At 42.0% G+C, this 22,194-nt stretch overlaps 1 protein-coding gene across 3 annotated transcripts in view; it reads right to left on the bottom strand.

Moving 5' to 3' along the window:
- Positions 1-22,194, bottom strand: part of DPYSL3 (dihydropyrimidinase like 3) — a 163,892-nt gene that overhangs the window by 45,375 nt on the left and 96,323 nt on the right. Inside the window, exon 1 of one of the 3 annotated variants that reach the window (XM_045284859.1) lies at positions 9,831-9,966. The exons of the other annotated variants lie outside the window; for them this stretch is intronic. The gene's annotated coding sequence lies outside the window, so the exon portion shown is untranslated. Of the gene's footprint in view, positions 1-9,830; positions 9,967-22,194 lie in introns of those variants that run through there. 3 annotated transcript variants of the gene reach the window in all.

The raw sequence follows: 22,194 nt of genomic DNA, 5'->3' as shown, positions 1-22,194 counted from the left end.
CAAAATTTGGGAAAGTGATGCAACTTAAAGCAAAACAAGTATATTCCGAGGTGACTTTTTCAGACGTGGAATGCCAATCTGTCTTAGTCTAGAAGGGCCACTAAAACCAGTCCACCGTGGGCGACACGCTGGTATTTGCAATGCTGATGGCATAGCTTCCAACAACGCAACAGCTACCACAATATGACAAACTGGCATATGATTGGTAGATAGACACACGGACACGCACACTACTATACAGTATATTAATTAATATCATTAATATAATATACAAGTAAAATTTTGCTGATGAGAAGTCAAAACTGGTTGTGGCAGAAAGTCAAGCAAAATTCTTAAGAGGCCATGAAACAAAATATTTCATTGCTAATGCCAGATGACTCTTGGCAGAAAGTACAGGATATTAAAAAGATGCCTACTTGTGCTTTACCATCAAGGCATTTAACTGTGCTGATCATAACAACTTATGAATAACATGGGAAAGAATGTACATTCTAAAACACTTCATTTTGCTCATGTTGAACCTGTACGTGGACCAAGAGGCAGTTGTTCAAACAGAACAAGGAGATGCTGAATGTTTTAAAATCAGGGTGGTATCCTGTCACCATATTTACTCACCTTATACCCCAACTGTCTATTGAACTAATAATTTGAGGAGTCAGACTATAGGAAGAAGGATGTGGCATCGGGATTGGAGGATCTAATTAACCACCTGTGAAAAACAGATGGCACACCTTGCTTGCTCAAAGCAAAGCGAGTCTGAAGCCAGCTGGAAGGAAAGAGGAGCCAAGACAGCAACCTTCCGTATGGAATATGCCTCAATGTAAAGAAAACACAAATCTGCACACCTGGACCAATACACAACATCATGAGAAACAGAAAAACGATGGATATTGTCCAGGATTTCCTTTTACTTGGCTCCACATCCAATGCAGCAGTCAAGAAATCAAACATCATGTTGCATTTGGCAAATTTGCTGTAAGATGTCTTTAAAGTGTTAAAAAGCAGCGATGTCACTTTGAGAACTGAGTTGAGCTCCATCTGAGCCTTGGTGTGTTCAATGGTCTCATCTGCATATGCAAAAGTAGACCAAGGAATTGTTGTCTTTGACTCATGGAGTGGCAAAGAATATTGACTATAGCAGCGGTTTCCAAGAAAGATGGGGCACTCTGCTTCCGTGAGCATAAACGTCTCGGATAAAGTGCAGCCAGAAGGGCAGGAAGCCTTCATATTCAGGGTTAACCATGATCACCATTCATTTGAAGATGTTTGAGAGCACGAGTTTCAAATCAAAGAAGAGTCCGATGGGGCAGCTCCCCACTACCCTTGAAAGTTTCAGCTTCAGAAATGAAGCGGTGTCAACAGGAGAAAATGAATGTTGAAGTTGGAGCTCCCAGGTGGGATAAAGAAAATTATCACTTAGTTTTTCCTGCTTCCAAGGTATTGCATGAGAACCAGGAAATTTCATCATGTCATACTGTCATGGGAGAGGATCTTTCAAAGATACAGATCATTAGCGGAAAAAGGGAAACAAAAAACAAAAGTAACAAGGCTATGTCAGGAAAATGGGCTAATGCGGTAAAACGCAAACTCTCACCACATTTGTAACAGACAAGAACTTCATAACCTGGCCTCTGTAGACACGCCCATCCTCATTGTAGCATGTGTTGTTTCACATTTTATACGTGGAAAAACCTAGAAAGGACTCCTGGTGCTCCAATAGTTAAAACACTCAACTGCCAATCCATAAGGTTGGTGGTTCAAACCTAGCATCTATTCCAAGGGAAAACGATGTGGGCCTGTGCTTCCATGAGGATTTACGGGCTTGGAAACCACGTAGGGGCTCACAGTTCTACTGCGTCCTCCAGGTTGCTAAGAGTGAAATTCGACTCTGCAGCAGTGGGTGAAAACTAAAATACACATGCTTTCTAAAAGGGGAAAAGTCCACAGTTGAATGCTCTTTGCCTTCTCCTCCCGTCCCCAGCCCTCCACACAGATGATTAAATGTTACCAGACAAATGAGAAACCACAGTTCAACTCTGGATGTCCCTGACGGGTTGGTATTTCTCTAATTGGGGACATTCCCACACTTCCCTTCCACGACTAAGGGAAGGGCTGCAGAAAAGGAGGATGAGATGGCGGCACAATTTTAAGAATGTAATAAAATTCCACTGAGTTGTACACATAGAAATTGTTGGAATTGGTATATGTTCTGCCTGTTTTTGTGTTTCCAACAACAAAAATGATAGTGCATTAAAATGAAAAAAGAACCTGTTGCTCCTGTCACATGTCAGGTGCACCAGCCACAAAGCCTTTTCTCCTGTGTTTACCAGGCATCCAAAAAAACAGCTTCTCCTTCAAGCCTCAATTGAAAGAGCTTCTCCCCCAGGGCGCATCACCTGACTTCCCATCAAGGCGAAGCTGCTCCCACTGCAATTTAGTCCAACATCTGTACTGTTCTACAGTACCTCCTTTGCTTCCTAATTGGCTCCTGACTAGCCTGGGAACTTCTTTAGCCTGGAGGTTGCAAGCCCTGTGCTTTGTTTTACTTTAGTTCCTGGTGCCCATTCTAGACAGCTTTTAAATAGTGGGCAAATGAACAGGAGAAGGTGGGGGGCAGGAGGTTGCGTGATAGCAGTATGATGGGAAGCCCATCTGAATCAGAAAACCATGTCAAATGGCTAGAAAACTGGACTTGTGCGGGGGACACGGAGGCTATAGTAAGCTGTTAAAGAGTACTTCAGCATTACGAGTTCTAGACTGCGCTTAGGAAACACAGATTCCCAGGCTCTGTCCTAGGCTGCCACCTCCCAATATCCATCACGCTCTGACGATGTCTCTTATTGTAGCCATCCAGCACCAAATGACCAACCGGCACCAGGAACCCTCACCCCTGTAGGTGTGTATAGAGGTGACAGACATCTCTCCAGTAGGAGTTCAGCAACCATCATCACTGTCGTCATCATCATCACCATCACTGATAAAGGGTCCTGCCTTAAAACTCCAGGGTTTTCTGACATTATTTTCCCAGAAAATAACTGAACTAAACTAGCTTGTGGACAGGGACCGGTTTCTGCCTCCATGGAGACCAGATATGAAATAGACGCTCCATCTTGTCTAGGGACATCCAGCCCTCAGACCCTGGAACGATTAGCACGTCCTTCCACAAGGATCAAATGGCAGGAAAGGGGTGCAAGCTATCTTAGGTGCTGGGCCCATCAGAGGAGTAGTAAGAGCTGATGCAAGTAGAATTAACACCACGGAGAGAGCGCCATTAGAAGCTTGTCAAATAGTAATTAAGTAAAGCCTTTCTGGCTCACTAATCACAAACCCTGAAAGACAGAGCCCAGAAATGAATTGTAGGTCTGGAACAGCCTTCAGAATAGGCACTGTGGCAAGAGCCCTGCTCAACGAGCAAATGAGTATTTAAACATCTAAATCTAAACTCTGAGTTCAAACATGTTTTTTCTCTTGTGGTCTTCAGCTTATCCTCCACAAATCACTTCCTTAATTTTAACTCATTTGAAAAATGAGTTTATTTTTACCAGTTTCACTGACACACAATTCACATTTTGTACATTTTAGTAGTTCCACCACTTTCATAAGAGGTGTGCAACTATCACCACAATCAATCCCAGGTCGTTTCTTCTTCTTCCGGTACTCAATGTTAGCTCCCCATTTCCCACCAGCCTCCCCTGCCACGTCCCTTTGAATCTACTCATCCAGTTGTTGTCTCTGTAAATTTACCTAATAGAGGTTTCAAATACAGAAAAACACACAAAATCAAGACCAAATAGAGCAAATGGCTGGACAATAATGGCAGAATAAAACAGAAAACCTCAATTGACAACAGAGCAGAAAATATTAAATGGAGCAATTATATGTTGGATCAAGAGGAAGATGGATGACAAGATGACACAGATTGACCTAACTCATTGTAGGATAACCCACCCTACAATGTTCTGATAACATGGACTTCCCCACCTCTGGTCCAGTCAGAGGGCATTCACCAGAGGGTTAACCCACATGGGGGACCCTGCTAGTGGCTTTTGGACTTTCACTGTCATTTGCAGCATTCTGCAAACCCGCTCTTCAGAATGTAAGCTCTAAACCATTCCTCCTCTGAGTTTGGAAATGCATCATTGTAACTTTTTTCAGGGATGTGGAATCCTTTATAAAGGGCAGCCTAGTCAAACCAATTCATTGACAGAAGATTCCGAAAGGTAAATTTCCAGGTTGGCACTGAAGAATATTTACTGTGAGATGTGACAAAACTACTGACCGTTCCCTAAAATCAAGTCTGACACACCCACAATGCTTGCCTGGGAATTCATAGACAGGCTTCATAGGTTAACGCACGCTGGTCACCAAAATCAACGCAATGAACAAACCTTACCTCTAAAAGTCTAAAAGTCATCTTCAATGATGTTAGATAGGACTGGTGAATATGGCTCTGTGAGGCTCTTTACTTTCTGCAAAGTTGCCAACTAGCCATGAATTGGTGTCTGAGATTAAAATAATCTACTTTGGAAATTACCAATCTTTTTCATGTAATAATACGCATAACACATCATGTAATTTCTAGAGTATGTTGGGGTTATCTGGATGAACCCACAACTTTTGAGTCCAAAGCATTCAATCAGAGAGACTGATTTCCTCAGGCCCTTCCCAGGCACCAAGGTCTAAATGCAATCCAGCCTTGAGCTCAACCAGGTACTAGCTATTCCAGATGGTAGTGTGGTCCAGCTGGGTCACCATACTCCTGGAAAATCATGCGGGCCACTTAGAGAGGTGCATGATCTGGAGTTCCGACTTAAGCTCTTAAAGACTTTGCATTCATTCCAGAGCAGATAATAATGCACAGCTCACCTCACAGGGTGGCTGCTGCCAGGAATAAAAGAAGGGAAGAAAAGGACACATGCGTATGCACAAAGAAGCTTCAAAATGTCCATGAGTTAGTGGACTGTAGATAATAATGGGTTGACAGATGTAAAACATCTGGCACACAGTAACCCTCATAATTATTGCTGTATTTATTCATAATAATTGTATGTCTTGTGCTATATGCTATACTTAAACATGAATTATACTTATTCCACTATTTTGTTATTAATTCCACTAATTATTTATATTAATTTCTGAAGTCTTAAAGAGTATGCTGGACATATATTGCCCATTTTCCAGATAGGAACATAAATGTCAAGAGGTGAGTGAGCTGATTCTATTCATTTTTAAAAGTTCATGCTCACATGCTTCTGACTCACGACAATCCAGGAGTTGTCAGGATAGACCTGTGCTCCCAAACCTTTGGCTCCCAAAGATTTAATAAGTAATTTTATCATACACTTATTTTCTAAGGAAGATATATAAGAATTGAATTATGGGACCCAAGGAGAATCAATCCACAATTATTTTCCAGGAAATACAGCAACATGAAAGTATATGGATTTCGAATCACTCACTGCCTCACTCACTCACTCACTGTCTCACTCTCACTCACTGCTTCAGTTGCTCCCTGCCTCACTGACTGACTCAGTCCCTGTCTCATTCACTCACTCTCTCACTCACAAAAAAAGAAAAAAAAAAGAAAGTATATGGGTTTCATAAGAGATGGCAAAGATAAAAGAACATGTGCTAAGGGAGACAAAACAGGATTATAGACTCGCTGCGTAAAAGTGAACAAATGAGATAGTTAGCATGGTTAAGCCACCCACAAAGAAACAATGATAAAAGGAAAATAATCAAACAAATAATAAGCATGAAAGATACATTTGCTTTAAAAAAGATTATAATCAAACAAATAATAAGCATGAAAGATACATTTGCTTTAAAAAAGATATGTTAGTGATACAACTTAGAACAAGTTTCTGCGCATAAAAGTTGAAACATAAAATCTATGTAGCAAAAACAATAACTGAGCTCAAAGAAATTTGCATTTGGGGTAGTTTTAGAACTATATTTTCCTGAGAACCTAAGTATAAAAAAGCTTATGCACAATGAGTAAAAATGATTTTAAATATTTTAAATAGCTATCTGAACTAGGAAAAACATAAGTGAACTTCAAGCACTGAAATACATATGTAGATGAGAGAGATAGTAAATACTAGGACGCAGAACTTCAGAGGCACTAAGAATAGGTGCTACTTTAAAAGATAATCCATTCTAATGCCCGGAAGTGGATTCCTACTCAGTGACCCTAGGTATTGGGTTTTCAAGACAGTAGTACATCTTTAGGAAAAAGATAATCTCATCTTAAAATTGGTAACTGGTGGTCTGAACCTCCAATTTTGTATTTATTTTTTTTAAATCAATTTATTGGGGCTCATAAAATTCATCACAATACATAGATCAATTGTGTAAAGCACATCTATACATTTGTTGCCCTCATTATTCCCAAAATTCGCTTTCCTCTTGGGTTCCCGGAATCAGCTTATTTTCCTTTTTTCCCCTCCCCCTCCCTTCCTCCTCCCCTCTCCCCCATGCACCCTTGATAATTTATAAATTATTATTATAGCTCATATTACACTGCCCGGCGTCTCCCTACACCCACCCCTCTGCTGCCCGTCCCCCAGAGAGGAGGTTATATGTAGCTCTCTGTGATCAGTTCCCCCTTTCTACACCCCCTTTCCCTCCTGGTATCGCCACTGTCACCCCTGGTCCTGAGAGGTTCATCTGTCCTAGATTCCCTGCGTTTCCAGTTCCCATCTGTACCGCTGTGCATCCTCTGGTCTAACCAGGTCTGCAAGGCAGAATTGGGGTCCTGGTAGTTGGGGGGGTTTTCAATGCCTCATTTTTCAGAAGCACATCACCAGATCTTTCTTTTAAGGCAGTGGTTCTCAACCTTCCTAATGCCGCAACCCTTTAACACAGTTTCTCATGTTGTGGTGACCCCAAAACCATAAAATTATTTTTGTGGCTACTTCATAACTGTCATTTTGCTACTGTAATGAATTGGGCAGTCCCTGTGAAAGGTAAGGCACCTTGAGGTAGACCTGAAGTCCCAGTCTCTCCAGTTAACAGCCCAGCACATTACCTACCTACACCCTCAAGAATTCTGGATTAGTTGCCGCTAGATGTCACTCTAGGGTCCCCACCCTCCTGGCGCTGCATGGCTCCCACTCCCAGACCACCTGTACTCAGAGGTCATCAACAGCGGCTCTTCTGGATGAGGCACTCTGCTCCGTGTGGCTGTTTCAGGACTAAGCTGTTCGCTATCTCTGCAGCAGGCAACTGTAGAAAGCCAGGAACGCTTAAGCCGCTACTCAGAATGCAGCACACAAACCTGCCCCTCTGGTCTGAATGTGAGAATGTACCTTATAAAGTAGCAAGAGGCATTGTTACGAGTGATTCTGATTCAAACTAGTATCGGAAACGAAGAACACAATGCTGTACACAAAGCTACTGGAGACATTGCACATTTTCATTTTCCTTTCCTAGTTTTCTACTTAAACTACCACCTCTGTCTAGCTGAGGCAATGGAAAGACACTGCCCAGAGAACTCAGAGCCCTGCACTGGTTTCTCCCTCAGGTAAAAGTCAGCCCGAACATAGTACTTGAGGCACATCTCTTCTGTACTCTGAAAACAGTCCAGCAGCCCGGGAAGGAAGAGAAAACAAAACTATGGTCCTATGATGAGAAAAGGAGACTGTACAATGGAGCACGAGTCTTCCAAAATCTAGTCTGATTCATATTGCCCTGCCTGCGTTCAACTCTCAAAGCGCAGACGCTGACCCTCCTCAGGGATTCAAGATGATATTAGAAGTCCAGATGTAGATGAAGCTGCAGGTGCTTATTCAAATAAAATTCCCACTTGGGCAATTAAATCTGGCTCCCCCAGAACACTCTCCCTCCTTAAGAATACATCAGGATTCTATAGAGGAAACCTCATTTGTTTGTTTGCTTGTTTGTCTTCCCCAAAGCAGAATCATTTCAAAAGAGAAAGGAAAATCAGGCTTCTCAGACAGTCTATCAACAAGATAGACAGACCAAAGTACTACAGAGGCTCCAAAAGAAGCAGAGTTTGCCTCGGGCTCTGCCATTAAACATACAGCCCTGAGTGAGAGGCTCAAGCCTAGTGCCAATACCGAAGACCTGCATAACTTTAGACACGAGATTTTACCTTGTTGAGCGCCAGGTGCTTTGTGTGTGAAGTGAGGACAATGGAACATGTCACTTAGTGTGCTCTTGGAGGACACAGAGGCTTCTGCATGTAAAGGGTCGGGCCCTCTGCCTGGCATGCTGTAAATGCTCAGTACGTGTGCACCCCATCATTGGTAGTGCAGGCTCCCGGCTATCTGAAAGCAGACTGGTTCTGAAAAACCTTTCAAAAGCCAAAATGGTGCAAGTGAAGACGAAACGCCCAGTCATTGATATGAGAAACAGTTTTAATCATTTCCCAGGCCCCAAAAACATAGCCTACTAAACTATACCAAATAACCGATACAACCTAAAGCTACACAAATAGGTAGTGAAAGCCTGGGTGATGCTATAAATACAGAAGAAACTGCTAAGTCCAGTGAGTTCCTGGGGAAGGAGCTCGAGGACGTGACTCTGGTTGCTCAGGACACCTTTCTTGTGAGTTCACGGCAAAATAAACTTTATGGGCTAATTTTGCAAAATAAACTTTATGTCCTATCCCCCACCCCCAACCTAAAAGCGAGAATTCTCTTCAGATTTAGGTCTTTCCATCAAAGTGATGCGAACTGATAAGAAGTGAACGTTCCATAAAAGGAGGATACCTGTATTCCTTATACTAGTAACTGGCCAGGCTAGGTCTCCCTCTGATAGGCACAAGAAGTAGTGAACTAGCGCATTGTTAGTCAGATATAACAAACCTTGCCATAAAGGGAATCCAGAAATACCAAACCCCAGTTAATGCTCCACAATTGTTCTCAGCTCCTGCTACCAGCAGCCATGGCCAGTCAAGACTGCCCTTGTAAACCCACCCCCGCGGAGCACGTTCCCGTGGCCCCTGTGGGTCTTTCTTCCTCTGGAAATAAGCCTACTGGAGATCACAATCCACTCTCTCTCTTCTGGGCAGGCTGGAAGGCAGTTGGGAGGTCTTAACCCTGCCCCTGCACCCAGCCTTCCTGTCCACTGCACAGATCTGTTTCTAAGGCCCTCGCTGGCAACTTATACCACAGAGACAGACAGAGAGAATGGTCTAAGAGAAGACAGACACCTCCAAGCATAATAGAGTTTCTCAGCTCTGAGTCCTTACTGAAAGCAGACATCGCATGATAGAGATGGCTATTTCAAATCTCTATACACTTCTCCAGATGAGAAGTCTTTTCCTCATCCTCCAAATATGCTTATGATCGCTGAGGTGTGCCGGATGGGGGTAAGCGTGGGGGCACTCTCTTCAAAACATAGCAAAAGAAGCAGGATGCATGACAAATGGGAAGCACTGTGTTCCCTTGCTTTATTAAGTTCTGTTTGGCTCCAGCAGTACCATTTCCTGAGGGGGCAGGAGTCAAGGCAGAAAAGGCAGCAGTAGCCATGGGCTGTATTAACTGGGCAGGCTGGCAGCTCAGCCTTCTGAGTAGGGACATCAAAGCCAGCTATGCACATTCTTCACCTCCCAGACATCACAGTTCCCATTTTAAAGATGTCATTATCAATGGTCTAGACAGGTTCAGTGACCTGACCTGGGTCACACTGGAGTGGGGGGATCAACCATGGATGGCATCTTAATCCCAGCTCTCCATAAAAGTCTCTCAAGGCCCCAGGCACAGATAAGTACAAGTGGATGACCAGGTCAGGACATAAAAAAGGGGTGGGGGGGCGAGAAACAACTTGGCACTGGAAGAGGGACCAAAAAGAGATTCTCTTACCCATCAGGAAGGTCAGCTGGGTCGGAATAGTCCAAACCACAGTCATTTCTTTCAGAGCTACTTCCATGGCACTGGCTTCTAGTTGCTGTTGAATATATTTCCAAACATAGCAACTCCATGTGACGGAGTAGAACCACTCCATCAGGTTTTCTGGGCTGGGACCTTTATGGGAACAAATTTGCAGGTCTCTCCCCTCCAACCGACCCATCAAGCAGAGCCTCTCTGTGGTTCAGATTGCCAGTCTGTCCGTGAGCAGCAAAAATCATAATGAGTGCACCACATTTGACATCTGACGCCCTTGACATTTGACCTACCCTATTACAAACTGGATTGTTATTTACTTAATGTTACCCTCAAACACATGTACTTTATAAGTGACCATGACCTTATTCCCATAAGTTCTGGGGCAATATCTTCCAAAAAAAAAACCAGAGTAAGACTAGGAGTGACAACAGTAAAATCATGACCAGAGTATGGCTACAACCGCTGCTTTCAGACGGGCCTGAAGCTTGCGATGCAGTCTGCTCTCTCTGTTCCCAAGGGAGATTTACCAAAGATTGGAAGGTGTTAAAGAGAGAATGGCACCAAACTTTTCCTACATCTAGTCCTAGTCGAGTTTTGAAAAAAATTTAGAAAAAGGACAAAATTTTTCACCCCGTGCCTCATTATTACTTAATGCCCTATTGCAGAATCACCTAAAGCAATCTAACTGCAAGAATACAATCCCCGCTCATGAAACACGGACCAGCATGGAACTCCAGAAAGGTCTGGAGATCTACTCCTGAAAAAGCACCCATGGAAATCCTGAGAGAGCAAAGCTCTGCTCTGACACACCCGGGGCAAGTCCATGACAACTAATGAGGGAGTCAGGCTGTGGAGGATGGGAGAAAGCAGCAAGACTGAGTAAGGTCAAGGAATAAGCACGCCTCACTAGCAAACAAGATCAACTCAATTTGGCTTAATACTCAGCACATCATTACCTAGTCTTTTGGGAGGGATGGTCTAGCAATAGAGAAAAGTCGTTGCCTCGGATAGATGTCAGAACCAACAACAGTTTGGGATCCACCTAGATCAGATCTGCAGGGAGCCAGGGGGTGGGGGTGGGGGTTAGAAGCCACCTGTGTTAGCATCTCTGCTACCAGCTTAGTCTATGATTTTAGGCAAGTGGCTCATTGATTCCGATGTGGGCCACAGCCTTCTCAGTTGGGTGAAGGTGTACACCTCTAAGAAGTGCCCGTTCGAGGTTGACCTTTTATCACTCATGAATCCATCTATGAATCCATAAAGCACAGACAATCATGCCAATTTCATGGGGTTATTTTGGAAATTCAATGTCATAATGCAGGGTCTGACAGGTGGCAAGTGTTCCATAAGTGGCAGAGCGTTCAGACCTTTCTTTAAGCATGGGGACACCGGGGCTCCTGGCACATATACTACTGTTACATGATGACAACGAGTGTTAGCACTTCTACTTCAGTGCTACCTCCCCTTTTATTTCCCCTCTTATTATATAGATGGACAATTAAAGTCAAAGCCACATTGCAGTGCAAATGTAAGGTGTTTATTATTATTTTACATAAGCTGCCAGAGAAAAGTGTCAAGTGGATCCAGTGCAGAGAGTCATTGCTGTCATGGTTGTTAGGGCCATCAAATCAGCTCCAATTCACAGTGGCCCTATATATAACATAGAGTCTAGTCCTATGCCATCCTCACAGGAATTCTTGTGTGAGCCCATGTTTAGCAATTGTACAAATACATCTCACTAAGAGTCTTCCAGAAACTGGTTCCTCCTGAATATAGATAATTTCCAAATACGCGAGATGAAGTTTTACCATCCTGGCTTCTAAATTGCATTCTGGCCATATTTCTTCCAAGACAGACTGGTTTGATCTTGACAGTCCATGATACTTTCAATATTCTTCAACACCACCAGAATCCAAATGCATCCTTCTGTGGTCTTCCTTATTCATTGTCCACTTTTGCATAAATATGAAGCTACTGAAAATGCCATGGCTTATTTCAAGTGAATATTAGTCCTCAAAGTGAAGTCTTTGCTTTTGAACAATTTAAAGAGGTCTTTGGCAGCAGACATACAAGCCCAGTTCAATACCTCATTTCATTTCTTGACAACTGCTTCCATGATGTTGACTGTGGATCCTTGTAAAATAAAATCCTTGACAACCTCGGTCTTCTCTTCATTGATCATGATGTTGCTCATTGGTGAGGATTTTTTTGATCTTCAGAAATTCTTGCTTCAAGTTCTCTTGACTTTCCGCAAGCAAAGTTGTGCTATCTATAAATGACAGGTTGTTAATGAGTCTTCCTCTGGTTCTTCCTGGATACCCTGGTTCTTTGTCATATATTCTAACTTCTCAGGTTGTTTGTTCAGTATGCAGTTTGAATAAACTTACTGCCATCAAGTTAATTCCAACTCACAGTGACCTTATATAGGGATTCCAAGAGTGTAAACCTTTATGGGAACAGACAGTTTCGTCTTTCTCCCACTTATAGAGCAGTTAGTGAGTTTGTACCACTGACCTTGCAGTTAGTAGTCTAACGCCTAACCCATAGAGTCACCATGGGCAGCTCACAGATTGAATAAGTCTGGATAAGAAAGGCTACATCCCAGAAACATACCTTTCCTTATTGAGAAATATACTCACTGCCATTGAGTCAAATGCAACTCATAGGACAGCGCAGAATTGCTCCTGTGGGTTTCTGAGACTTTAGCTCTTTAAGTGAATACAAAGTCTCATCTTTCTCCTGCAGAGCAGTTTGAAAGTGCTGAGCTGTGGTTAGAAGCCCAACACACAACCCACTACTACACCGCCAGAATAAACATGTAGAATCTCCTTATTTTGTCTGAACAACTGCCTTTTGGTCTCACTAAGGGTTCTGGAATTCCCATTCTTCAGAAAGTTATCCATAATTTGTTCTGATCCACACAATAAACACAGCTTCTTCCTGGTTTCCTCTGATTTCAGTCAAAATCCATTTGATATAAGCAATGATTATCCCTTGTTCCACTTACTCCTCTGAATCTTGTTTGCGTATCTCAAATTCCTCTGTTGATATACTGCTGCAAACATTTTTGGATTATCTTTAGCAAAATTTGCTTGCATGCTTTATTAATGATATTGGTCAATCCTTTTTGCATTCTGTTGGATCACCTTTCTTTGGACTGGGTATAAACATGCATCGCTTCTAATTGGCTGGCAAGGTAGCTATCTTCCAAATTTCTAGGAAGAGACAGGTAAGTGCTTTTCAGCACTGCATCCACTTGATGAAACATCTCAATTGGTACTTTGGCAATTCCTGGAGCCTTGTTTTAAATCAATGCCTACAAGCAGACTGAACGTTTTCCTTCTGTAACATTGGTTGTATGCTACCTCTTGAGATGATTGAACATCACTTTTTTTGGACAATGACTGTGTATTCCTCCCAGGTTTTCTTAATCTTTCCAGCCTCTTTCAATATTTAGCTCAAAGAATCCCTCAATATTATAACAAAAAGCTTGAATTTTTCCCTTAGAGTTTTCTACTTGAGAAATGCTGAAAGCACTCTTTATGACTGATTTTCTAACTCCAGGTATTTGCCTGTTTTATTTTCATATAAGGGGGTACCTGCCCCCCAAAATGGAATTGCATTGGGCAGAGTGGAGCTTTTGTAGTAAGCATTTTTCCCCCAGGAGGTGAGCATCCAGAAACTCACTCTGAGTTAGTGCACCCAGTGCCATCATCTGGGAAGGTTCTCTAGTCACAGTGAATTTTTTCTTAAAAGCAGTTTCACTCAAACCTCGTTTTTTGTGATGACCAAATTAGGAGAACAGCATGCAGTTTGCTTCCTGCTTGGGAAAAATGCTGCAGAAACTGTTGTGAAGTTGAACACACCTTACAAAGACAGCACTATGGGGGAAAAAACTCAAGTGTATGAGTGGTTTTCTCATTTGAAAAAAGGTGAAATACCCATTGATAAAACCTCATCCTAGTCCTCCATCAACTTCCCGAACAGATAACAATGTCAACTCATTAGTGCATTTGGAGTCCATTCCATCAGGTCAGGCTGTTAATCAAGCTTTCAATTTAGAGGTTCTGAAAAGACTGTGTAGCAGTGTGCAACAAAAAAGCCCTGATTTATGGCAGATAGGGAACTAGTTTTGCCACCACGACAATACACCTGCTTACACAGCCATCTCAGTGCACCAGTTTTTGGCAAAAAACAAACAAATCCCAGCATGCCTCTTTTGTCCCATGCACCTGACTCACCTGACCTCAATCTGTGCAACTTCTTTTTGTTTCCGAGAATGGAGAGGGACATGAAAGGACAGCATAGAAGAGGCAAAGAAAAAATGAGGGAGGTGCTGTCAGCAATCCAAACAGATGACTTTGAAAAATGTTTCCCAGAATGGAATTGCAGATTTCACAAATGGATTAAGTGTAATGGAGAGTACTCTGAAGGTGATAAGGTTGTTTTGTGTACATTGGTATAGATAAGAGCTCACAATACAGGGAATCTAGGAGAGATAAACCTCCTCAGGACCCATAATGAGAGTAGCAATACCAGGAAGGTAAGGGTAAGGTAGGGGCAGGAGAACTGATCACAACGATCTACGTATAACCCCCTCCAAGGGGGATGGACAACAGAAAAGTGGGTGAAAGGAGAAAGCAGTTGAGTGTAAGACATAAAAAATAATAATAATTTATTAAAATTATCAAGGTTCATGAAGACAGGAGGATGGGGGAGGGAGGAAATGAGCTGATACCAAGGGCTCAAGGAGAAAGAAAATGTTTTGAAAGTGATGCTGGCAACATATGTACAAATGTCCTTGACACAGAGGATGTATGTATGGATTGTACTAGTAGCTGTAAGAGCCACCAATAAAATTATTTTTTAATGTAAATATATAGCTTTGAAAAATAATCTTTTTTCTTATACCCCCTCGAGCTGTCTTTTCAAATAGCCCCTGAAGATCTTATGTCTAGCTCTTTTCTTCGAGTTATCCTTTCTGTCATTCACTTTAGCTACTCTCCATTCAAGAGCACATTTCAGAACTCTGTGATGTCCCTTTGGTCTTCTCTCCCTTTCCTCTCTTTCATGACCTTGCGCTTTCCTCCAGCATGAGGTCCTGGAGGTCATCTCACAATTCATTTCCTCTTCAGTCACCAGAGAATGAAGTATGGAGTACACGTTTTAAAAAGGTAGTGCTTTAGAGAACTAATGTATACCATCGCTGACATGGATTTATATCACAGCTTTGTGTTTTTATTACTCTGTGTGTGTATTATCTTGCCCTTTCTTTTTTAAGTACATCCATGTGCTCTGGAAGAAGCATGTGGATTTCTATACATATGCAGACCGGAGAACTGTAATTCATCTTCATTCAAATAGGATTCTTAGTTACATTAGCCCAGGAGTCTGTGCTAAAACTAAATGCCTACCTCATTAGGAAGAGTACCTGAAATTCAATGCAGGCCTGTATCTAAGGATAAATGAGTTGAATAATTCATTTCTGAAACATACACTTGGTGTAACCACTTACCATGAATTTCTAAAATAGGTGTCCGAAGAACCAAGGAAGGACCACAGTTAAAACAAGACACAAACACAAAAATTAATATGGTGTCACGAAGAAAGAGAGAAATATTTTTGCTGAATAGAAATCAATGAAGGGTCACAGAGATCATATTTTGGATAGATCTTTGAAAAAATACCTGATTGGAGACATTGAGTTAGGTCAAAGAGAAGTCTGTTTACAGGGAGAGGAAGAAATCATTCATAGATGTCATTCACTAAAGACTCCTTAATGCGTCTAGGACTCTGAAGAGCTCCACATACATTTTCTTTTCTGATTGATCCTCAATGAAATGCTATTAACTGTTATCAACCTCAATGAACTGATGAAGATTTGGAAGCTTAGGGAGTTGAGCTCATTCACGCAATGTCATATCACCAGTCATCAGAGAATCAACTTTACTGGTGCAAGAAATGCTTCTCAATGGGAAATTAGAAGTGGGCAGGGCCCTAGGGAATTTGACTTTTATCTTGCCAGCAGTGGAGAGCTCTGGTAGAATATTAAGAAAAATCAGTAAAATACTGGGTGCTTAAAAAAGTTCCCGGGAAAACCATTTCATTATCCTTTAACTTCATTTGCCCACAAACTTTCTGAAACCCCCTTATCAACAATTTCAGATTTATTTTAAAAAACATCAGTCCGAATGGTCATAAAGGAAAGTAGAAAGCTACTGCATGTGGCTGAGGGGAAAAAGTTAAAAATCATTGAACACTTAAGACACCAACAGTAAACAAGTAGGATACTCAAGGTGGTTGATTCAGGTGAACCTGTCCTGCTAAGACTTGCATGCCATTATGCTGAAGCTATGCCACCAATATTTCAAGTACCATCAATGGTGCCCACAATAGAGAGCTTCCAGTGGAGCTTCCAGATTAAGGCAGAGTAGAAAGAAAAGCCTGGTGATCTATTTTCTAAAAAAAGCCAATAAAATCTATATAGATCATAACAGAATATTGTCTGATATAATACTAAAAGACCAGCCCCCTAGGTTGAAAGATGTTCAAAATATATAGTAACTGCACAATGGAATTTTGTGCATCCCCCACGGTGGCAGGACTGGACAATGATGTGTTTTCTGTTGTACACAAGGTTGGCAGCTAACAACAACAGTAAAGAAGGGATCATTTCCAAGAAGGCATGGACATGGTTTCTGGAAACGGAATGATGTGTGGTAACCAGAGCCTATCAACAGTAGGGAGCCATTGCCATCTCCAGATTTTTAAAACATTAAGTTGGCTGGTCGGACTGGAGAAAAAGGAAGTTAGGAAGTCACGTTGTCTCTGCAGGCTGCTGCAAGGATGGCTGGGAGCCAGCTCCCGCTTCTTCTAGAAGCAGTTCTGCCCTTTGATCATTTTTGACTGGCAGCTGGCTTCCACCGGGCCTTCACAATGATAGGGAATCTAGTGAGTTTCCACCCTGTTGCCTCTCAGAAACAAGAAACCCTTTCACTACATCTGAAAGGCAACCAAAGTGCAATTCCCAGAGGAGGAATGAGGGCTGAAGCCTTGGAATGTGTGAGCGGCACCTTCAAATGACAGGCAATTGCTCCCAACTATTTGTAGAGACCACAAGGGATTCTTGTCCAAGACTGACCTTATACTTTAAAAGCTGGCAGGGGCTGCCTGGGGATTGTGGTTTTAAGCACATAACCACTGGCTTATGCAACTTCCTCAAACTGCCCCATGGTGGACATGTTAAGAGAAAGTACAGCTGTGGAGAGAGAGAGCTCCCACCACGCTGATGGGCAAAAGCCTGGGAGAGAACATGACCGGCCTTCCCAATGTGCTCTGTCTTCAAGTCCAGATACCAGAAGGGCTTCATCATTCGCTCTGCACCTGAAGCACCCATGGGTGAATGGGAGCCAAGAATAGCCAGATGGAATGAGGGAAAGAGGAGAAGACAGAGTCCAATCTATAAACTGAGGGAATAACTACCTATCTCAAAGAATTGCTGTAAGACTTGGGCCCAGCTTCTGGGACATAGTAGGTGCTCAACAAATGTAGGTTTCTTTGCAAGGTCTTCCTCCCAAAGTAGAAAAACCAAACTCATTGCATCCGAGTCGATTCCAACTCCTAGCCACTCTATGGGGGCAGAGGAGAGCTCCTGCTGCGGGTCTCTGAGATTATAAAGAAATCTTTATGTGGGAGTGGACAGCCTCATCTTTCATCCAAAGAGCTGGTGGTCTAATTGATAATCCTGTGGTTAGTAGCCAAACATGTAACCGACTATGCCACCGAGCCTCCTTTAAAAGTTACGACACAAATATTCTCAAGTCGTTGACTTCCACCTGAACATCTCCCCACCTTCCCTCTATTCCCCCCAAATATTTGCTGTTAGGGGCCATCACACTGGCTTTGATTCCCAGTGACCACCTAGACAACACAATGAAACAGTGCTCAGTCCTGCACCATCGTCACAATTGTAGATATGACTGAGCCCATTGCGGCAGCTACTGACCGGGTCAACCCATGTCGTCAAGGGTCTTCCTCTTTTTCACCGACCCTTTACTTCGCCCAACATGATGCCCTTCCAGGGATTGGTCCCTCCTGATAATGTGTGTCAAGGAAATGCGAACAGGTCTCTCTATTCTCACTTCTTGGGAGGATTCTGGCTATACTTCCATAACAGTGTTGAACAGAGTACCAATTCTTCTCTAGCCATCTTTTGTATTCCCAACCTTCTACATACTCTTGAGGTGACTAAAAAGACCATCAAATACACCTTTGTCTTCTCTTTGCTTCTTAACACTTTCAAGAGGTATGTGGCAGCAGATTGGCCCAATGCAGTATATTTATTTCTTGAGTGCTGTTTCCATGAGCATTGATATTCAAATAAAATAAAATCCACAAAAAGTCTCACTCTTATTATCTGTTTATTATGATGTTGCTTATGGGACCAATTGTGAAGATTTTTCCCCTTTACATTGGAATGTAATCCATACTAAAGGCTGCAATCTTCTATCTTTATCAGTAAGTGCTTCATGTCCTCTTCATTTTCAGCATGCAAGGCTGTGTCATCTATTTATGACAAGTTGTTAAAAGTAGATTAACAATTTATTTTTAGTTCATACCTACATCTTTTGGTGCAGATGGGTAAGCACTGCATTGCTAACTTCCAGGTTGGTAGTTAGATCAAAGTCCTCCACAGGAGAGAGATAAGGCTCTCTGTTCCCATAATGATCTGCAGGCACAGACATCCGATTTCGGGGTGCTATGAGTTGGAATTGACTCAGCGGCAGTAGATTTGGCTATACCTTAACTAGGACCCCACAGGTGACACAAATGGTTAAGCACTGAATTAGCACCAGTAAGCTTTGCAGTTGAAAGTCATCTAAGGGTGACTTAGAAGACAGACTTGATGATCTGCTTCAGAAGGGTTATAGCCTTGAAAACCCTGTGGAGCAATTATACTCTACAAATGGGGTCACCGCTGAGTCAAAGTGTATTCCACAGGGACAAGAAACAGCAATCCACCGCAACTCCCTTTCACAAGGAGCCTCGTGCACTTCTTAAGAAGTAGTTTGAGAAGGATCACTCACTGCCACGGAGTCAATGCGGGCTCAGATCGTCCATCCCTTTAGGGCAGGGTAGAATTGCCCCTGTGGGTTCCAAGACTATCACTTCTTTATGTGACTAGAAAGCCCATCTCTTCCTGCAGAAGTGGTTTCAAAATGCTGACCTCAAATGACTGACCTTGCAGTCAGCAGCCCAGCTAGCAAGTCAACTCTGTTTCTAGATCTTTCCTTTAAAAACAATTACTTTTTAAAAAACAGTTTCACCAACATATACTTCACATATCATACATTTCAATAGTTCTACCACATTCTTAAGCAGTATATGACCATCAGCACAAGCAATTGCAGAATATTTCTTTTTCCTTGAACTTATTGTTAGCTCCCCATTTCCTACTAGCCTCCCATACAATGTCCCTTTGAATCTATTAATCCAGTTCTTGCCTCTATAGGTTTCCCTAATCTCGGTTTCATGTACAGAAGCACGTACAAAATCCACACAGACTACAAACAGCCCAACAACCATGACAGAAGGAAACTGGGGGAACCTCAATGAAAATAAAGCAAAAGAACAATCACACATTGGATTAAGAGGGAGATCAATGACAAGTTGTCACAGTTTGAGCTAACTACAATTACAGTAATACACCCTACAACGTGCTTTGCCTGATAACAAGGTCTTTACCATATCTGATCCATAGTCAGAGGGAACTCACCAGACTTAATACATGAGGGACACTGCACCAGGCTTTGGGCTTCCACTGTTATCTGCAGCCTTCTGTAAACTGAGGTTTAAAATCTAAGCTCTAAGACCATCCACTGCATCAGGTTTGGGTTTTATGATTTACAATTCTTAGATCACACAGGCTGATGTGCTTCTACCCTGTGAACTTGGCCAACATCTCATTTAAATTGCTGCTTTTTTTAAGGCAAGCCTTTAAAATCCCAGGCATTATTATTTTTGATATCTGAACACTATCTGTTGTTTTCATCATACTTTTCAATAGCACCTATATCTTCAGCATTCACTTCATGGGGGTAGGTAAAGAACAGAGCCATGTCATAAGAACTTGTGCTTAGACTAGGGCTACAATTAAGTGTGAACTCAAAATCCACACATATATCTATGGTTTGTATATGTTCCTGGTTCATTTTAAAGACATAATTATTATTTTGTTGAAAGACATTATAAATTATCCCCATGGGGCCTGTATTATTATTATTATTATTAATTTTCCTAATAGTATTGAATTAAAAACACTGTCAAGAAAATGAACAGGGTGTTGTTGTTTTTTACCAAAATACATGGATTGCTGATTTGTATAGATTAACATTTTAGGTGACTGGACACTATTGACACGAACAAGGAGGGCTGGATATCAAGTGAAACTTTCAGTAATGTTTATTGACAAAAGCAGAACAGGGCCATGCATGTTATAATAAGGCAATGGGAGTATGAAAATTACAAACATGGTAGCCTTGAGTTGTCACTTACATGGCACTCTCAAGGCAATAATTTTGAACCAAAGTCCAATGACTTCCATATCCATATCCTTCGGGTAGAAGTCATCTGCTATTTCATGTCCTTAATCTGCTACTGGTGTGTTTAAGGTAGAGTCCAGTTCGATTAGTGGGAATTCCAAATCATATCTTTTTGGTTGGTCTATGAAGGTGTTGTGCACCTGGAAAGGACAGAGTCTAAAGTCTTGGTTGTCTACAGTATATGGTCTTTTTTTCTGACTCTTTCCTGATACAAGACACAGACAATGGTGAAGACCTATCCCCTTGATCATGGCCTTCCATCCACACTTCTGCTTTCTTTTGCTAAACAGGTCATTATGATAGCAACCGTGAAGTTTTGACTTTTGGGTCCTGAATATCTGTAAGCTTCCTAATCTCTATTGACAGAAAAAAACTACAAACGCTGGTCTGAGAACAAGGTCTTCAGAATAACAGGGAGACCCTGAGTGAAATGAACCCTTGAAACAGACACACGCAAAGCACCAGTTAAAAAATATGGAACCAAAAAGAGAGATAAATCAGAGCTCAAAAAATGGACAGTTTTATAACAAATAGTTTGACATAGATCAATAAAGATTTCAGGTTTTGTATATCATAAAAGGGACTTTCTGAAATGAAATTGATGTTGTTCCTTTTACTTGCAAAAGTATACTGACTTGTGGTTGAAATTGTGTTTCCCCCAAACAGTTGGGTTACTATCCTAACCCTTGTACAGGGAAATGTAACCTCCTGGGGAAGCAGGTCTTTCTTTAAAGATGTTATCGGTTAAGTCCAAACAGTCATACCAGAGTAGAGTAGGCCCTAAACTCCTCTGAGGGGTGCCTTATAAAGAAGGAAAAGAACAAGGAAATGTCGCCACACAGGAAGAAGACATCGCATAAAGATATATGCAAAGGCAATGAACACTGTGAGTAGATCAGAAGCTAAGAGGAAGGCGTGGGCCTTTCAGATCCCTCAAACATGATCAGCACAGCCAAATATGCTGAGTAGGATCAGTAACCCACAGTACTGTGAGACAATGAAAAAGTCCACTTACTTTAAGGAATTATGGTATAGAACCCCTGGGAAACTCAGACTCTGACATTACATATTCTCTGTGCCTACCTGTTGGCATGTAGACTTCATCCTAGCCACCAGGGCATGAAGTTCCATGCTGCTTTCCCCAACAGTCACGACTTTACATTCTATGATTCTAGCATCAGAATGCTCTTCATTGGAATAGTTCTGAGAGCATCTGTTCCTTTATGATGTATCCCTGCCTAGAAATATTTCAAAAGGGTTATGAGTACTAAAGTCTATAGCTGCAGATGCCTAATGCCTAGCAAAGGAGCCCACATGGTGACATAATAAATTGTTTGGGAAAACAAAAACAAACAAAGAAACCCCAGCAAAACAGTTACCATCTTTGTCAGGCTTTTCATGGCATCTCTAATCCAGCAGGCGTTCACCTATGTGTTTCCACCTTATTTTGTCTATTATCCACATCCCAGTCAGTCAAGGGCAAACTGAGCCACGCCTTGATAACACAATGGGGAACTGCAGACATCATCCATGTTGTCATAGAGAAGATAGCCTTTTGATAACCCTAATTTTATATATTGGAGATCCGGGGAGGTGCCAACAGTTAAATACACTCAGCTGCTAAGTGAAAGACTGGAGCTTCCAATCTACCGGAGGCACCTTACGGAAAGGTCTGGTGATCCACTTCTGAAACATCAGCCATTGAAAGCCCGACTCTGTGCACGAGTGTGCTAACTCTA

The sequence above is a fragment of the Echinops telfairi genome, unplaced genomic scaffold, assembly GCF_000313985.2.
Source record: "Echinops telfairi isolate 266 unplaced genomic scaffold, ASM31398v2 ScPeMD7_7469;HRSCAF=8507_0, whole genome shotgun sequence".
In the NCBI taxonomy this organism is placed as follows: Eukaryota; Metazoa; Chordata; class Mammalia; order Afrosoricida; family Tenrecidae; genus Echinops; species Echinops telfairi.
Note: the sequence above shows the minus strand (reverse complement) of the source record. Positions and strands in the feature narration are given on the sequence as shown.